Genomic DNA, 18,530 nt, shown 5'->3' on the forward strand with positions numbered 1-18,530 from the left:
TTGACTATCCTGGATATTTCACATAAATGGAATCACACAATTGTATCTGGCTTCTTTCACTTAGGATAAAAATTAAAGTGTGATATTCATGTTATAGCATGTATCAATTCTTCACTTCTTTTTATGGCTGAATAATAAATAGTCTATTGTATGGATATTCCACATTTTGTTTATCCATTCATCAGTTTATGGACATTTGGCTTGTTTCCACTTTTTGGCTATTAAGAAACCTCCTGAATATGCATTTTCCGAAGAAAATATACAGATGGCCATGAGACACATGAGAAGATACTCAACATCTCCAGTCATCAAGGAAATGCAAATCAAAATCATAATGAGATATCACCTTACATGGCTATTATCAAAAAGACAACAAGTGTTGGTGAGTATGTGGAGAAAAGAATAAAAAAATTTTTTTAAGTTTTTATTTTAGGAGCACCTATGTGGCTCAATTAAGGGTCTGCCTTCGGCTCAGGTCTTGATCACAGGTCCTGGGATCAAGCTCTGGGAGTCTGCTTGTCCCTCTCCCTCTGCCCCTCCCCACCCATGCACGGGCTGTCTCTCAAATAAAATCTTTTTTAAAAAATAAAGTTTTTATTTTAATTGCCTGGTGTTCATCACAATAAGTGCACTCCTTAATCCCCATCACCTATTTCACCCATGCCCCCCATCCACCTACCCTCTGGTAAGCATCAGTTTGTTCTCTATAGTTAAGAGTGAGTTTGTTTCTTGGTTTGTCTCTCTCTCCCCCCACTATGCTCATTTGTTTCTTAAATTCCAAATATGAGTGAAATCATGTGGTATTTGTCTTTCTCTGACCGACTTACTTCACTTAGCATTATACTCTCTAGCTTCATCCATGTTGTTGCAAATGGCAAGATTTCATTCTTTTTTATGGCTGAATAATATTCCATTGTATATATATTACCAAGTCTTCCTTATCTGTTCATCTGTCAATGGATACTTGAGCTGCTTCCTTAGTTTGTAAATGATGCTGCAAAAAATATAGGAGTGCATGTATGCCTTTGAATACATGCCTTTGAATGTGTTTTTGTATTCTCTGGATAAATACTCAGTATTGCTGGATCATAGGGTAGTTTTTTTAACTTTTTGAGGAACCTCCATAATGTTTTCCACAGTGGCTGCACCAGTTCACATTCCTACCAAGAGTGCAAGAGGGTTCTTTTTTCTCCACATCCTTGCCAACACCTCTTGTTTCTCGTGTTGTTGATTTTATCCATTCTGACAGGTGTGGGGTGATATGTTATTGTAGTTTTGATTTGCATTTCCCTGATGGTAAGTTATTATTACTATTTTTAAAGATTTTATTTATTTATTTGAGAGAGAGCGTGCACACAAGCAGAGGAGAGGCTCAGAGGTAGAGGAAAAAGCAAACTCCTTGCTGAGCAGGGAGCCCAACATGGGGCTTGATCCCAGGACCCTGAGATCATGACCTGAGCCAAAGGCAGATGCTTAACTGACTGAGCCACCCAGGCACCCACCCCCCATGGTAAATTATGATGAATATCTTTTCATGTATCTGTTGGCCATCTGGATGTTTTCTTTGGTGAAATGTTTGTTCATGTCTTCTGCCCATTTTTAAATTGGATTATTTGTTTTTTAGGTGTTGAGTTTTAGTTCTTTATACATTTTGAATTCTAGCCCTTTATCAGATATGTCATTTGCAAAAATCTTCTCACATTCTGTAGGTTGCCTTTTTTTTTTTTTAAGATTTATTTATTTGTTTTAGAGAGCACACAAGCAGGGGAAGGGTCAGAGGGAGAGGAAGAGAATCTCAAGCAGACTCCCTCCTGAGTGCAGAGCCCACTTGAGGCTTGATCTCACCACCCTGAGATCATGACCTGAGCCAAAATCAAGATCCGGCTGCACAACCAACAACCACCCTGGCACCCCTGTATGTTGCCTTTTAGTTTTGTTGATTGTTTCCTTCACTGTGCAGCAGCTTTATATTTTGATGTAATCCCAATAGTTTACTTGTGCTTTTGTTTCCCCTCTCTTGTGGGGCCTATCTAGAAAAAAGTTGCTATGGCAGATGTCATAGAAATTACTGCCTGTGCTCTTTTCTAGGATTTTTATGGTTTCAGGTCTCACATTTAGGTTTTTAATCCATTTTGAATTCACTTTCATGTATGGTGTAAGAAAGTGGCCCAGTTTCATTCTTTTCCATGTGGCTGTCCAGTTTTCCCAACACCATTTGTTGAAGAGACCATCTTTTTTCCATTGGATATTCTTTCCTGCTTTGTTGATGATTCGACAACTGTCGAGACAACTAGTCAAGAACTGTGGGTTTATTTCTGGATTTTCTGTTCTGTTCCATTGAGCTATGTGTCTATTTTAGTGCAAGTACCATACTGTTTTGATTGTTACAGCTCTGTAATATAACTTTAAGTCTGGAATTGTGATGCCTCCAGCTTTGCTTTTATTTTTAAAGATTGCTTTGGCTATTTGGGGTCTTTTGGTTCCATACAAACTTTAGGATTATTTGTTTTAGTTCTGTGAAAAATGCTCTTGGTATTTTGATAGGGATTTCATTAAATCTGTAGATTGCTTTGTGTGGTATAGACATTTTAACAATATTTGTTCTTCCAAACCATGAGCATGGAATGTCTCTCCATTTCTTTATGTCATCTTCAATCTCTTTCATCAGTGCTTTATAGTTTTCAGAGTACAGGTCTTTCACCTCTTTGGTTAGATTTATTCCTAGGTATCTTACTGTTTTTGGTGCAGTTGTAAATGGGATTGATTTCTTAATTTCTCTTGCTGCTGCTTCATTATTGGGGTATAGAAATGCAACAGATTTCTGTACATTGATTTTATATCCTGTGACTTTACTGGATTTGTGTATCAGTTCTAGCAGCTTTTTAGTGGAGTCATTTGGGTTTTCTTTGTGTAGTATCATGTCATCTACACAAATAGTGAAAGTTTTACTTCTTTCTTACTGATTTGGATGCCTTTTATTTCCTTTTGTTGTCTGATTGCTGTGGTTCGGACTTCCAGTACTATGATGAGTAAAAGTGTTGAGAGTGGACATCCTTGCCTGTTCCTCTCCTTAAGGGAAAGGCTCTCAGTTTTTCCCTGTTGAAGATTATGTTAGTTGTGTGCTTTTAATATATGGCCTTTATCATGTTGAGGTATGTTCCTTCTAAACCTACTTTGGTGAAGATTTTTATCATGAATGAATCTTGTACTTTGTCAAATGCTTTTTCTGCATCTATTGAAATATCATATGGTTCTTATCCTTTCTTTTATTGATGTGATGTATCACATTGATTGGTTTCCAAATATTGAACCACCCTTGCAATCCAGGAATAAATCCTACTTGATTGTGGTGAATTTTTTTTTTAATGATTTTTTAAAATGTATTGTTGGATTTGGTTTGCTAGTATTTTGTTGAGGATTTTTGCATCTATGTCCATCAGAGCTATTGGCCTGTAGTTCTTTTTTTGTGGTCTCTTTATCTGCTTTGGAATCAGGGTAATGCTGACCTCATAGAAAGAATTTGGAAGTTTTACTTCCTTTTTTATTTTTTTGGAATAATTTGCAAAGAATAGGTATTAACTCTTATTTAAATGTTTGGTAGAATCCACCTGCAAAACCATGTGGTCCTGGACTTTTGTTTCTTGGGAGTTTTTTTTTTATTACTGATTCAGTTTCTTTGCTGGTAATCAGTCTGTTCAAATTTTGTTTGTTCCTGTTTCAGTTTTGGTAGGTTATATGTTTCTAGGAATTTATCTATTTCTTCTAGGTTGTCCAATTTGTTGGCATATAGTTTTTCATAATATTATCTTATAATTGTATTTCTCTGGTTATTTCTCCTCTCTCATTTGTGATTTTATTTATTTGGGTCCTTTCTCCTTTTTTTCTTGGTAAGTCTGGTTAGAGGTTTATCAATTTTATTGATTTTTTTTTCCCCCAAAGAGCCAGTTCCTGGTTTCATTGATCTGTTCTATTGTTTTTTAGTCTCTATATCATTTATTTCTGATCTCATCTTTATTATTTCCTTCCTTCCGTTGGTTTTATTTGTTGTTCTTCTTGTTTGTTTGAGATTTTTCTTACTTTTTGAGGTAGGCCTGTATTGCAATAAGCTTCCCTCTTAGAACCTATTTTGCTGAGTCCCAAAGGTTTTGAACTGTTGTGTTTTCATTTTCATTTGTTTCCATGTACTTTTTATTTCTTTATTTCCTGGATGACTCATTAGTTGTTTAATAGCATGCTATAACCTCCATGTATTTGTGGTCCTTCTAGATTTTTTAGTTTCATAGTGTTTGGTCAGAAAAGATGCATCGTATGACTTGCATGTTTTTGAATTTGTTGGGGCCTGTTTTGTGGCCTAATATGTGATCTGTTCTGAAGAATGCTTTGTGTGCACTTGAAAAGAATGTGTATTCTGCTGTTTTAGGATGGAACGTTCTGAATTTATCTGTTAAATCTATATGGTCTAGTGTGTCATTCAAAGCCATTGTTTTCTTGTTGATTTTTTTTTTTAAGATTTTATTTATTCATTTGACAGTGATAGAGCACAAGCAGGGGGAGCAGCAGAGGGAGAGGGAGAAGCAGGCTCCCTGCAGAGCAGGGGGAGCCTGATGCGGGACTCGATCCCAGGACCCCAGGATCATGACCTGAGCTGAAGGCAGATGCTTAACCAACTGAGCCCCTGATTTTCTGTTTAGATGATCTATTGATGTATGGGGCGTGTTAAAGTTCTCTACTATTGTTGTATTATTATCAATTAGTTCCTTTCTGTTATTAACAGTTTTATGTATTTGGTTGCTCCCATGTTGGGTACATAGTATTTACAATTGTTATGTCTTTTTGTTGGATTGACCCCTTTCTTTGCCCTTTTTTTTTTTTAAAGATTTTATTTATTTGACAGAGAAAGAGACAGGCAGAGAGAGAACACAAGCAGGGGGAGTGGGAGAGGGAGAAGCAGTCTCCCCACTGAGCAGGGAGCCTGACGCGGGGCCTGATCCCAGGACCCTGGGATCATGACCTAAACCAAAGGCAAATGCCTGATGACTGAGCCACCCAGGCTCCCCGGATTGACCCCTTTCTTATGATATAGTGCCTTTCTTCATCTATTGTCTTTATTCTAAAGTCTATTTTTCCGATACAAGTATTGTTACCCCAACTTTCTTTTAACATATATTTGTATGACACATATTTCTCCATCCCCTTCACTTTCAATCTGCAGGTGTCTTTAGGTCTACAATGAGTCTCTTGTAGGCAGCATATAGATGGGTCTTGTTTTTCTTTTTCTTCTTCTTTTTTTAATCTGTCACTCTTCTCTTTTGATTGAGCATTTAGTCCATTTACATTCAAAGTAATTATTGATAGATATGTATTATTGCCATTTTATTACTTGTTTTGTGGTTGTTTCTAAAGATTTTCTCTGATTCTCTCATGTCTTTTTCCTTTTCATGATTTGCTGGTTTTCTTTAGTGATATATTTAGATTTCTTTCTCTTTATTCTTTCATATTTTTTAGTGGTTTTTGATTTGTGGTTACCATTAGATTTTGTATATGTCTTCTGCATCTAGCAGTCTATATTAAGTTGATGGTTGTTTAAGTTTGAACCTCTTCTTCACTCCTGTTCTCCTCACGTTTTAGATATATAGTGTCCCATTTTACATCTTTTTATTTTGTGAGTTCCTTGAGTAATTTTTTTTTTACAGAAAAAAATTTTTTAGGGGTGCCTGGGTGGCTCAGACGGTTAAGTGTCTGCCTTTGGCTCAGGTCATGATCCCGGGGTCCTGGGGTTGAGCCCCGAGTCAGGCTCCCTGCTCAGCAAGGAGTCTGCTTGTCTCTCTCCGTCTGCCCCTCCCCCTGCTTGTGTGCATGCTCTCTCTCTTTCTCTCTCTCAAATAAATTAAAAAAATCTTTAAGAAAAAAAAGAAAAATAAATATTTCTTTTTATGGCTTTTGTGTTTCTTACCTTCATACTGTCATTTTTGGTCTTTCCACTCATAGCATCCCCTTTAATATTTCTTACAGAGCTGGTTTAATGGACGTGACCTCCTTTAGTTTCTGTTTGTCTGGGAAACTCTTTATCTCTCCTATTCTGAATGATAGCCTTGTTGGATAGAGTATTATTGGCTGCATGTTTTTCCCTTTCAGCACTTTGAATTTATTATGCCAAGCCTTTCTGGCTTGGAAAGTTTCTGCTGAAAAATCTACTGATAGCCTTATGGGATTTCTTTTGTATGTAACTGTCTTCTTTTGCTGCTTGTAACATTTTTTCTTTATCACTTTATTTTGCCATTTTAATTACAATATGTCTTGGTTTGGGTCTACTTTTGTTGATTTAGCTGGGGGTTTGTGTGCCTCCTGAATCTGGATATTTGTTTCTTCCCCAAATTAGGGAAGTTTTCAGTTATTATTTCTTCAAATAAATTTTCTAGCCCCCTTTTTTTTTCTTTTCTTCTAGGTCTAATTTGAATGTTATTATGTTTGATGGAGTCACTGAGTTCCCTAAGTCTGTTCTTGTTTTGCATAATTCTTTTTTCCTCTCTTTTGTTCAGCTTGATTACTTTCCATTACTCTGTCTTCTAGGTCATTAATTTGTTCCTCTGCTTCTTCCAAGCTTCCATTCCATCAAGTGTGTTTCTCATTTCATTTATTGAGCTTTTTATCTCTGCTGTGTTATTCCTTATCTCTGTGTTAATGATCTCACTGATAACCTCCATTCTTCTCTCTCTTCTCAAGTCCAGTAAGTATCCTTGTGATCATTGCTTTAAGTTTTCCATCAGACATGTTACTTATATCTGTTTCACTTAGATCTCTAGCCATGGCCTTGTTCTGTTTCTTTTGGGACAAATTCCTCTGTTTTCTCATTTTGCCTAAATCTTTATGCCTGTTTCTGTGTGTTAGGAAAGTAGCTATGTCTCCTGTTCTTGAGAGTAATGGCTTTATGAAGAAAGAGGTCCTGCAGTGTACTGTTTCGTGTTCCCCAGTACTTGGCACTTCTGGGAGTGTCTCTAGTATGTGCTGCATGCACTCTGCTGTTGTGTCCTGGCCACTTTATCCTTCAGGCCAGTTGTCTACAGAGGTTCTCTTTGCCTGTTGTAGGCAGTGTTTGGTCCCTGGTCTGAGTGGTACGTTTTAACTAGGTGTGCTCTGGTCTGCTTGTGAAATAAGATTGTTGCTATTGCCACTGGAACTGGGGCATCACAAAACTCCAGGGTCGGGAGACATGGTGTTGGCAGGGGTTTAGGCTGGTCTTCTTGAGGAGGGGAGCTGCTGCACTGGGACTGCAAATGTGACTAGGAAGGGTGGTTCTTCTGGAGCATGAGGGGTGCGGGGCTTGTAAGCAAGTTAGGTAGGGTGTGTCTGTGCTGTGCTGGTTCCCGTAGGCGGCCCTGTGCTGATGCCGAGGGGAGGGGAAGGGAAATGGCAGCAGCAGTTCCTTTGTTCCTGGAGGGGCCTCTCAGTGAATGTTGCCTCTCTGGGACATGCTCCAAGGTAAGCAGCTAACCTCCCTACTCTGTACCCCAGGCACTCTTCAGATCATTGTTTCCATGCTGTATGTCTGTGGGCTGTTTGCCTTGCCTTTTCTCCAAGAACAGCCCCAATGTCCTCTGAGCTTTCCCAAAGCCAAGCAAACTGACCTTTAAAACTCCAGGCTTAAGCCCCGCTGGTTGCAAGAACTCAGCGAAATTCGGGCCCTCTTGCTTTCCAAGCCAGTTGCTATGGGGATTTGTTATCCCTGTGCACCTCTATGCTAGTCTGTCTCGCACCCTTCTCATTGACCACAGCTCCTTCACCACTGCAGTGGCCACAATCCTTCTCTCCCAAGCACATCTCTGTGCTTTCTATTTTCTTCAATGTGGCCTCTTCTCTACCTTTCGTTATGGAGTTTGTTCTGCCAGTCTTCAGATCAATGTCTGGACTATTTCAGATGATTTCATAGTTACCTAATTGTATTTATGGGACGAGGTGGGCCTAGGGTCCTCCTACTCTGCAGCCATCTTCCCCTCTCGTCTATCAAAATAAGAAAATCTTGCCATTTGCAACAACATGGATAGATCTAGAGAATATTATGCCAAGTGAAATAAATCCAGGAAAGACAAATACTGTGTGATTTTACTTATATGTGGCATCTAAATAAATACATAAATGAACAAATAAAGCTAAATGGAAACAGACTCATAAATACAGAGAATAAATTGGTGGTTGCCAGAGGGGAACGGGGTTGGGGAATAGGTGAAGGGGATTAAGAGGTAGAAACTTTCAATAACCTGAATGTAAATGGGCTAAATGCCCCAATCAAAAGACACAAGGTATCAGATTGGATTAAAAAAACAAGACCCATCAATATGCTGTCTGCAAGAGACTCATTTTAGACCCAAAAACACCTCCAGATTTAAAGTGAGGGGGTAGAAAACCATTTACCATGCTAATGGACATCAAAAGAAAGCTGGGGTGGCAATCCTTGTATCAGACAAATTAGATTTTATTTTATTTTATTTTTATAAAAGATTTTATTTATTTATTTGACAGATAGAGAGAGAGCACAGTAGGTAGAGTGGCAGGCAGAGGGAGAGGGAGAAGCAGGCTCTCCGCTGAGCAGGGAGCCAGACGTGGGGCTTGATCCCAGGACCCCAGGATCATGACCTGAGCTGACTCAGCTGAGCCACCCAGGAGCCCTGACAAATTAATTTTAAACCAAAGACTATAATAAGAGATGAGGAAGGACACTATATCATACTTAAAGGGTCTATCCAACAAGAAGATCTAACAGTTTTAAATATCTATGCCCCTAACATGGGAGCAACCGATTATATAAAGCCAGTTAATAACAAAACCAAAGAAACACATCGACAATAATACAAAAATAGTAGGGGACTTTAACACTGCCCTCACTGAAATAGATCATCTAAGCAAAAGACCAACAAGGCAATAAAGGCTTTAAATGACACACTGGACCAGATGGACTTCACAGATATATTCAGAACATTCCATCCCAAAGCAACAGAATACATTCTTCTCTAGTGCCCATGGAACATTCTCCAGAATAGATCGCATTCTGGGTCACATATCAGGTCTCAACTGGTACCAAAAGATTGGGATCATTCCCTGCATATCTTTGGACCACAATGCTTTGAAACTAGAACTCAATCACAAGAGGAAAGTTGGAACATACTCAAATACATGGAAGCTAAAGAGCATCCTACTAAAGAATGAATGGGTCAACCAGGAAATTAAGAGTTAAAAAAATTAAGAGTAAAAAAAATTAAGAGTTTAAAAAAATTTAAAAAATAAGAGTTAAAAATAAAAAAAAAATGAAAACAAATGAAAATGAAAACACAACTGTTCAAAATCTTTGGGATGCAGCAAACGCGTCCTAAGAGGAAAGTAAGTATATAGCAATACAAGCCTTTCTCAAGAAACAAGAAAGGTCTCAAATACACAACCCATCCCTACACCTAAAGGAGCTAGAGAAAGAACAGCAAATAAAGCCTAAACCCAGCAGGAGAAGAGAATAATAAAGATCAGAGCAGAAATCAATGAAATAGAAACCAAAAGAACAGTAGAATAGGTCAGTGAAACTAGGAGCTGGTTCTTTGAAAGAATAAGATTGATAAACCCCTGGCCAGACTTACCCGAAAGAAAAGAGAAAGGACCCAAGTAAATAAAATCATGAGTGAAAGATCACAACCAACACCAAAGAAATACAAACAATTATAGGAATATATTATGAGCAACTATATGCCAGCAAATTAGACAGTCTGGAAGAAATGGATGCTTTCCTAGAGATGTATCAACTACCAAAACTGAACCAGGAAGAAATAGAAAACCTGAACAAACCCATAACCAGGAAGGAAATTGAAGCAGTAATCAAAAATCTCCCAGCAAACAAGAGCCCAGGGCCGGATGGCTCCCCAGGGGAATTCTACCAAACATTTAAAGAAGAATTAATACTTATTCTGAAACTGTTCCAAAAAATAGAAATGGAAGGAAAACTTACAAACTCATTTTATGAGTCCAGCATTACCTTGATCCCAAAACCAAAGACCCCATCAAAAAGGAAAACTACAGATCAATATCCCTGATGAACATGAATGCAAAACTTCTCACCAAAATACTAGCCAATAGGATCCAACAGTATATTAAGAGAATTATTCACCATGACCAAATGGGATTTATTCGTGGGCTGCAAGGTTGGTTCAACATCCGCAAATCAACCAATGTGATACAATACATTAATAAAAAAGAGAACAAGAACCATATGATCCTTTCAATAGATGCAGAAAAAGCATTTGACAAAGTATAGCATCCTTTCTTGATTAAAATTCTTCACAGTGTAGGGATAGAGGGTACATACCTCAATATCATAAAAGCCATCTATGAAAAGCCCACAGTGAATATCATCCTTAATGGGGAAAAACTGAGAGCTTCTCCCCTAAGGTCAGGAACATGACAGGGATGTCCACTATCACCACTGCTATTCAACATAGTACTAGAAGTCCTAGCCTCAGCAGTCAGACAACAGAAAAATAAAAGGCATCTGAATCTGCAAAGAAGAAGTCAACTCTCATTCTTTGCAGATGATAGGATACTTTATGTGGGAAATCCAAAAGACTCACCCCAAAACTGCTAGAACTCATACAGGAATTCAGTAAAGTGATATAAAATCAATGCAGAGAAATCAGTTGCATTTCTATACACCAATAACAAGACAAAAGAAAGAGAAATTAAGGAGTTGATCCATTTACATTGCACCCAAAACCATGATGCCAAGGAATAAATCTAACCAAAGAGGCAAAGAATCTGTACTCAGAAAACTGTAGAACACTCATTAAAGAAATTGAGGAAGACACAAAGAAATGGAAAAACGTTCCATGCTCATGGATTGGAAGAACAAATATTGTGAAAATGTCTATGCTACCTAGAGCAATCTACACATTTAATGCAACATAGGCAACAGCCTCTTCCACCTCAGCTGCAGCAACTTCTTCCTAGAAACACCTCCAAAGACAAGGGAAGCAAGGACAAAAATGAACTATTGGGACTTCATCAAGATAAAAAGCTTTTGCACAGCAAAGGAAACAGTCAACAAAACCAAAAGACATGGGACGCCTGGGGGGCTTAGTCAGTTGGGCCGCTGCCTTCGGCTCAGGTCATGCCCAGGGTCCTGGGATAGGGTCCTGCATCGGGCTCCTTGCTCAACGGGGAGCCTGCTTCTCCTTCTCCCTCTGCTTGTGCTCTGTCAAATAAGTAAAATCTTTAAAAAAAAAAAAAAAGACAGCCAACAGAATGGGAGAAGATATTTGCAAATGACATATCAGATAAAGGGCTAGTATCCAAAATCTATAAAGAACTTATCAAAGTCAACACCCAAAGAACAAATAATCCAGTCAAGAAATGGGCAGAAGACATAAACAGACACTTCTGCAAAGAAGACATCCAAATGGCCGGCAGACACATGAAAAAGTGCTCAACATCACTCGGCATCAGGGAAATACAAATCAAAACCTCAATGGGATACTGCCTCACACCAGTCAGAATGGCTAAAATTAACAAGTCAGGAAACAGCAGATGTTGGCAAAGATGTGGAGAAAGGGGAACCCTCCTACACTGTTGGTGGGGATTCAAGCTGGTGCAGCCACTCTGGAAAACAGTATGGAGGTTCCTCAAAAAGTTGAAAATAGAGGTACCCTCCAACCCAGCAATTGCACTACTGGGTATTTACCCCAAAGATACAAATGTAGTGATCCAAAGGGGCACATACACCACGATGTTTATAGCAGCAATGTCCATAATAGCCAAACTATGGAAAGAACCTAGATGTCCATCAACAGATGAATGGATAAAGCAAATGTGGTATATATATGCAATAGAATATTATGCAACCATCAAAAAATGAAATCTTGCCATTTGCAACAACATGGATGGAACTAGCGGGTATTATGCTAAGTGAAATAAGTCAATCAGAGAAAGACAATTATCATAAGATCTCACTGATATGAGGAATTTGAGAAACAAGACAGAGGATCATAGGGGAAGGAAGGGGAAAAGGAAACAAGATGAAACCAGAGAGGGAGACAAACCATAAGAGACTCAATCTCAGGAAACAAACTGAGGGTTGCTGGAGGGGAGGGGGGTGGGGAGGATGGGGTGGCTGGGTGATGGACACTGGGGAGGGTATGTGCTATGGTGAGTGCTGTGAATTGTCTAAGACTGATGAATCACAGACCTGTACCCCTGAAACAAATAATACATTATATGTTAATTTAAAAAAAAATTCCAATAATAAATATGTCATGAGGATGTAAAGTGCAGTATAGAGAATATAGTCAATAATATTATAATAATTTTGTATGGTGACAGATGGTAATTACACTTACCATGGTGAGCATTTTGTAATTATATAAATGTTGAATCACTATATTATACATCTGAAACTAATATAATGTTATATGTCAACTGTACTTTAATTTTAAATAAATAAGAATAATCCTGCTATAAACATTTGTGTACAAGTTTTTGAGTGGGTATATGTTTTCATTTCTCTTGGGTATACATGTAGGAGTGAAATTGCTGGATCATATGGTAACTCTCTGTTTAACTTTTCGAGAAACTGCCAAACTGCAAAGCAGAAGCAGCTGTACCATTTTACATTCCCATCAGCAGTGTATGAGGGTTCTGATTTCTACACATCCTTGCCTTGTCATTTCCATCCCTCCCCCCACTTTTTTAAATAGCTATCTTAGTGGGTATGAAACGATAGGCCATTTTGGTTTTTATTTGCATTTCCTTAATGACTAATGGTGGTGAGCATCTTTTCCTGTGCTTGCTGGCCATTTGTATTTCTTCTTTGGAGAAATGTCTGTTCTAATCCTATGCCCACTTTAAAATCGGGTTATTTGTGCTTTTATTGTAGAGTTGTAAATGTTCTTTATATATTCTGGATACAAATCCTTCATCAGATAATATCATTTTGAAATATTTTCTTCTATTCAGTGGGTTATCTTCAATTTCTTGATGATGTCAATACACAAAAGGTTTTGAGTTATTTGTTTTTTTTGTTGTCTGTGCTTTTGCTGTCGTATATGAGAAACTATTGCCAATCCAAGGTTACAAAGACTTATGCCAGTGCTTTTTACTAAGAATTTTATACTTATATTTAGATCTTCAGACTATTTTGAATTAATTTTCATATATAATGTGAGGTAGAGATCCAACTTCATTTTTTTTGTATGTGAATATCCACTTACCCAAGTGTAATTTGTTGAAAAGACTGTTCTTTCCCCATTGAATTGTCTTGTCAACCCCTGTCAAAAATTAATTGACCATAATTGTGAGGGTTTATTTCTGTGCTCATATTTTTATTCCATTGATATATATGTCTGCTCTTTTGCCACTACCACACTGTCCTAGCTACAGTAGCCTTGTGATAAGTTTTGAGATGAGGGAAGGGTGAGTCTTCCAACTTCATTCTTTTTCAAGATTGTTTTGGCTATTCTGGGTCCCTTGCAATAATTTTAGGATCAATTGTCAATTCCTGCAAAAAAGACAACTGGGATTTTGATGGGGTTGCATTGAATTTGTAGACCGGGGAGTATTGCCATTTTAATCCACGAACGGGTATCTTTCCATTTATTTAGATCTTCAGTTTCTTTCAATGATGTTAGTAGTTTTGGGTGTACAGGTCTTGAACGTCTTTGCTTAAATTTATTCCTGAATTTTTTATTCTTTTTGATGCTTCTATTCGCCTTCTTGGACTGCCCTAACGGAAGAACCACAGACTTGGTGGCTTAAACAACAGAAATGTATTTTTTCACAGTTCTGAAGACTAGAAGACCAAGGTCAAGGTGCCAGCAGATTTGGTTTCTGGTGAGACCTCTCTTTCTGACTTGCAGATGGCCACCTTCTCCCTGTGTCCTCATGTCGCTTTTCCTCTGTGCATCTGTAGAGAGGGAGATCAGTTTCTGATGTCTCTTCTTTTTCTTGTAAGTACACTAGTCCTATCATATTAGATCCTAACCCTTGACCTCGTTTAACCTTAATTACTTTCTTAAAGGCCCCATCTCCAAATACGGTCCAATTAGGGTGAGGACTTCAATATATGATTTGGGGCACAATTCAGTCTATAACAATGCTAATATAAGCGGAATTGTTTTCTGCATTTTATTTGCATGTTCACTGCTAATGTATAGAAATATAACTAGCTTTTACATATTGACCTTGTATCCTGCAAACATGCTGAACTGGCTTATTAATTCGTATAGATTTTTTGTGGATTTTCTACATAAAGATTATGTAATCTGCAAATAGAGATAATTTTACTTATTTTTAATCTGGGTGCCTTTTATTTTGTTTTTCTTGCCTAATGCCTGGCTGTAACCTCCAGTACTGTGGTTTTTGTTGTTGTTTTTTGGTTGGTTGATTTTTTAAAAGATTTTATTTATTTATTTGAGAGAGAGAGCATGAGCGGGGGTGGGGGAAGAAAAGGGAGAAGCAGACTCCCCGCTGAGTGGGGAGCCCCATGCAGGGCTCTATCCCAGGTCCCTGAGATCATGACTTGAGCTGAAGTCAGAACTTAAGTGACTGAGCGACACAGGCGCCCCACCTCTGGTACTATGTTGAATAGAACTGTCAAGAGTGGACATCTTTGTCTTGTCTTGATCTTAGAGGAAAGCATCCAGTCTTTCATCATCAAGTATCATATTCACTGGGGTTTATCACAGATGCCCTTTATCAGGTTGATGAAATTTCCCTCTATTCTTAGTTGAATGTTTTCATTGTGAAAGGTTGTTGGGTTTTGTCAAATGCTTTCTCTACATAATTGAGATGATCATGTGGTTTTTGTTCTTTAGGCTTTTAATATGATGTATTAAATTGACTTATTTTCATATATTGAAACAGCCTTGCAATCCTGGGATAAATTCCATTTGGTCATGGTGCATAATCTTTATATGTTGTTGGATTTAGATTGCTAGTACATTTTAAGGACTTTTTCATCTTATAAGAAGTATCAGTCTGTAATGTTCTTTTTGTGTGATTTTTAAACATGCTAGGAAATCTTTTCTCTTTTATATTTTTGCAAGAGTTTGTGAATTCCTCTTTATGTGTTCAGTACACTTCCAGTGAAGTCACCTGGTTCTGAGGTTTTCTTTTGGGAAGTTTTCTGATTCAGTTTTTTGCTTGTTATAGGCCTATTCAGATTTTCTTTTTCTTCTTGGGCCAGTGTTAGTAGTTTGGGTCTTTATAGGAATTTTATATGTTTCATTTAAGTTATCCTATTTGTTGGCATACATTTGTTCATCAAATTATTTTATAAACCTTCCTGTTTCTGTAAGGTTACTAATAATGTCCTTCTTTCATTTTGATTTTAGTAATTCGAGTTTTCTCTCTTTTTCCCCTTGGTCTTTCTAACTAATGGTTTGTCAGTTTTGTTAATCTCTTCAAAGAACCAACTTTTTATTTCATTGATTTTTTCTATTGTTTTCTGTTAATTCATTTATTTCTGCTCTAAAATGTATTATTTCTTCCTTCTGCTTGCTTTAGGTTTAGTTTGCACTTCTTTTCCTATTTTCTTAAGGTGTAAGGTTATGTAATTAAGGTTTTTCTTTTTAATATAGCACTTACAGCTGTAAATATTCCTCTAAGCTTTTAGCTGCATCCCATAAACTTTGGCACATTGTGTTCTTGTTTTCATTAACCTCGAAGTATTTTCTAGTTTACCTAATGATTTCTGCTTTGCCCTATTGGTTATTCTGGAGTGTGTTGTGTGATTGCCACATATTTGTGAATTTCTCACATTTCCTTTTGGTTCTAATTCTTTTATAATCAGAGGACATACTTTATGTGATTTCAATCCTTTTAAGTTTATTGATAATTGTGTTATGACCTAACATACTGTCTATTCTTTAGAGTGTTCCATGTGCACTTGAGAAGAATGTATGTTCTGGTGTTTTGAGCAGAGTGTTCTTCAGATGTCTCTTAAGTCTGGTTAGTTTCTAGTGTTGTTTAAGTCTTCTGTTTCCTTGTTGATCTTCTGTCTAGTTCTGTTTATTATTGAAAGTGAGGTACTATTACGGTTGACTTATTTCTCCCTTTATTTCTATACTTCTTTGCTTCATGTATTTTGAGTCTTTGTTGTTAAGTAGGTATATGTTTATAATTATTTATATATATATATATTCTTGATGAATTGACTTTTTTATTATTAAATGTCATTCTTTATTTTTTTATTTATTTTTTAAAAAGATTTTATTTATTTATTTATTTGACAGAGACAGCGAGAGCAGGAACACGAGGGTGAGTGGGAGAAGGAGAAGCAGCCTTCCCGCCGAGCAGGGAGCCCAATGTGGGACTCGATCCCAGGACTCTGGGATCATGACCTGAGCCGAAGACAGCCGCTTAACGACTGAGCCACCCAGGCACCCAAATGTCATTCTTTAACTAGTGACAATTTTTTGTGTCAGAGTCTATTTTGTCTAAGTATAGCCACTCCAGCTCTCTTTTGATTATTGTTTGTATGGTTTATTTTTTTCCATCCTTTTACGTTCTATCTCTGTGTGTCTTTGATTCTGAAGTGTCTTTCATAGATAGAATATAGTTTGGTCATGTTATTTTTATCCATTCAAAAGATCAACCTCTGCCTTTTGATTGGAGTATTTAATCCATTTACTTTTATAATTAATGCAATTACTGACAGGTAGAATTTATGTTTATCATTTTGCTATTTTCTACATGTCTTACTTTTTTTTTTTTTTTTTAAGATTTTAAGAGAGGGAACACAAGTAGACAGAGTGGCAGGCAGAGGGAACAGGGGAGCCCAATGCGGGCTTGATTCCAGGACCTTGAGATCATGATCTGAGCCAAGGGCAGACGCTAAACCGACTGAGGCACCCAGGCGCCCCATCTACATGTCTTATATCTTTTTATTCCTCTATTCCTCTCCATTACTGTCTTCTTTGGTAGTTATTTTCTAATGTACCATTTTAATTTTCTTGTCATTTCTTTGACTATTTTTTAAAATTTTCTTAGTGGTCTCCTGGGGATTACAATTAATATCTTTATAGCAATCTAGCTCAGATTGATGCAGCTTCATTTCAGTAGTTTACAAAAACTTGGCTCTTATGTAGCTCCCTTTCCTCCCCCTCCCTTTATACTATTATTATCACACATATACATTATACATAAACATTATAAACCTGCAACACAGCTTTATGATTATTGCAGTTGTCTTTTAAATCAGATAGGAGAAATAACTTACAAACAGAAAACACATTTGTGTTGTCTTTATAGTTATATGTGTGTTACCTTTGTCAAAGTGTTATTTCTTTATGTGAATCTAAGTTACTATCTGGTGTCCTCTCATTTCAGCCTGAAGATTCCTTTTAATATTTATTGTAGAGCAGATTTGAGAGTGACTGGATCTCTCTCCAGGTGTTTACCTGGAAATGTCTTAATTTCTCCTTTGTTTCTGAAGGTTAGTTTCTCTGGATATAAATTCTAGTTTGAAAGTCTTTCTTTCATTACCTTGAATATGTCATCCCCATCATTTGTTACTCTTTTTGAGGGTATTTTATATGTGATGATTTGCTTCTCTTTTGTTGCTTTCAAGATTCTCTCTTTGTCTTTGACTACTAGTAGTTTGATTAAAGGTGGATTATGAGGTGTCTAAGTGTAGATCTCTTCGATATTATCCTTTTGGAGTTTGTTAAGCTTCTGGGATGTATAGGGGCATGTTTTTCATTAAATTTGAGAAGTTTTCAGTCATTATTTCTTTGAATACTTTTTCTTCTCCTTCTGGGACTCTCCTTATGCATATATTGGTATACTTAAAATGTGCCACAGTACTCTGAGATTCTGTTTATTGATTTATTTTTTTGGTGGCAGACCGGAGCACCTCAAGTGATCTGTTTTTATGTTCATTAATTCTTCTCTCAGCTCAAATGCTTTTGAGCCCTCTAGTGAATTTTTCATGTCAGCTATTTACTTTTTAACTCCAGATTTCTATTTGGGGTGTGTGTGTGTGTGTGTGTGTGTGTGTGTGTGTGTGTGTGTGTGTAAAATTTCTATTCCTTCATCGATATTCTCCATTTCGTAAGACATCATTCTCATACTTCCCTTTTGTTCTTTAGTCCATGGTTTTCTTTAGGTCTTTGAACATTTTTATGAACTGACTTGAAGTCTTTGTGTAGTACAGTGTCTGGGCTTCCTGAGGACAGTTTTTCATGACTGCTTTGTGTGTGTGTGTGTATGGGTTATAATTCTTGTTTCTTTGCAGTCTTGCAATTTTTGGTGAGAAGTGGACATTTTAAGTAATATAATGTGGCAACTCTGAAAACCAGGCCCCCCCCCCCAGTAGTTTGTTATTACTATTTATTTATTTGTGACTTTCCTAAACTAACTATAAAATCTGTATTCTTTGTTATGTGTGGCTATAAGAAGTCTCTGCTCTAAAACTATTTTATTTTTCTGTCCCTCTGTCCCACATTCAATCACTTGCCAAGGTCTATCAGTTTTAATTGCATAATTTTTTAATTATTCACTCCTTT

The 18,530-nt window shown here is 37.2% G+C and overlaps 1 long non-coding RNA gene across 1 annotated transcript; it reads left to right on the plus strand.

The window, feature by feature from the left end:
• Positions 1–247: 247 nt before the first annotated feature.
• On the plus strand, positions 248–16,471 carry LOC148162317 (uncharacterized). The gene is made up of 3 exons (XR_015766988.1): positions 248–382; positions 13,758–13,854; positions 16,257–16,471. It is a non-coding gene; the product is annotated as an uncharacterized LOC148162317 (long non-coding RNA).
• Positions 16,472–18,530: the final 2,059 nt, after the last annotated feature.

The sequence above is a fragment of the Eumetopias jubatus genome, unplaced genomic scaffold (assembly GCF_037043125.1).
Source record: "Eumetopias jubatus isolate StellerSeaLion01/CBP00866 unplaced genomic scaffold, mEumJub1_p1.0 scaffold_16, whole genome shotgun sequence".
Taxonomy (NCBI): domain Eukaryota; kingdom Metazoa; phylum Chordata; class Mammalia; order Carnivora; family Otariidae; genus Eumetopias; species Eumetopias jubatus.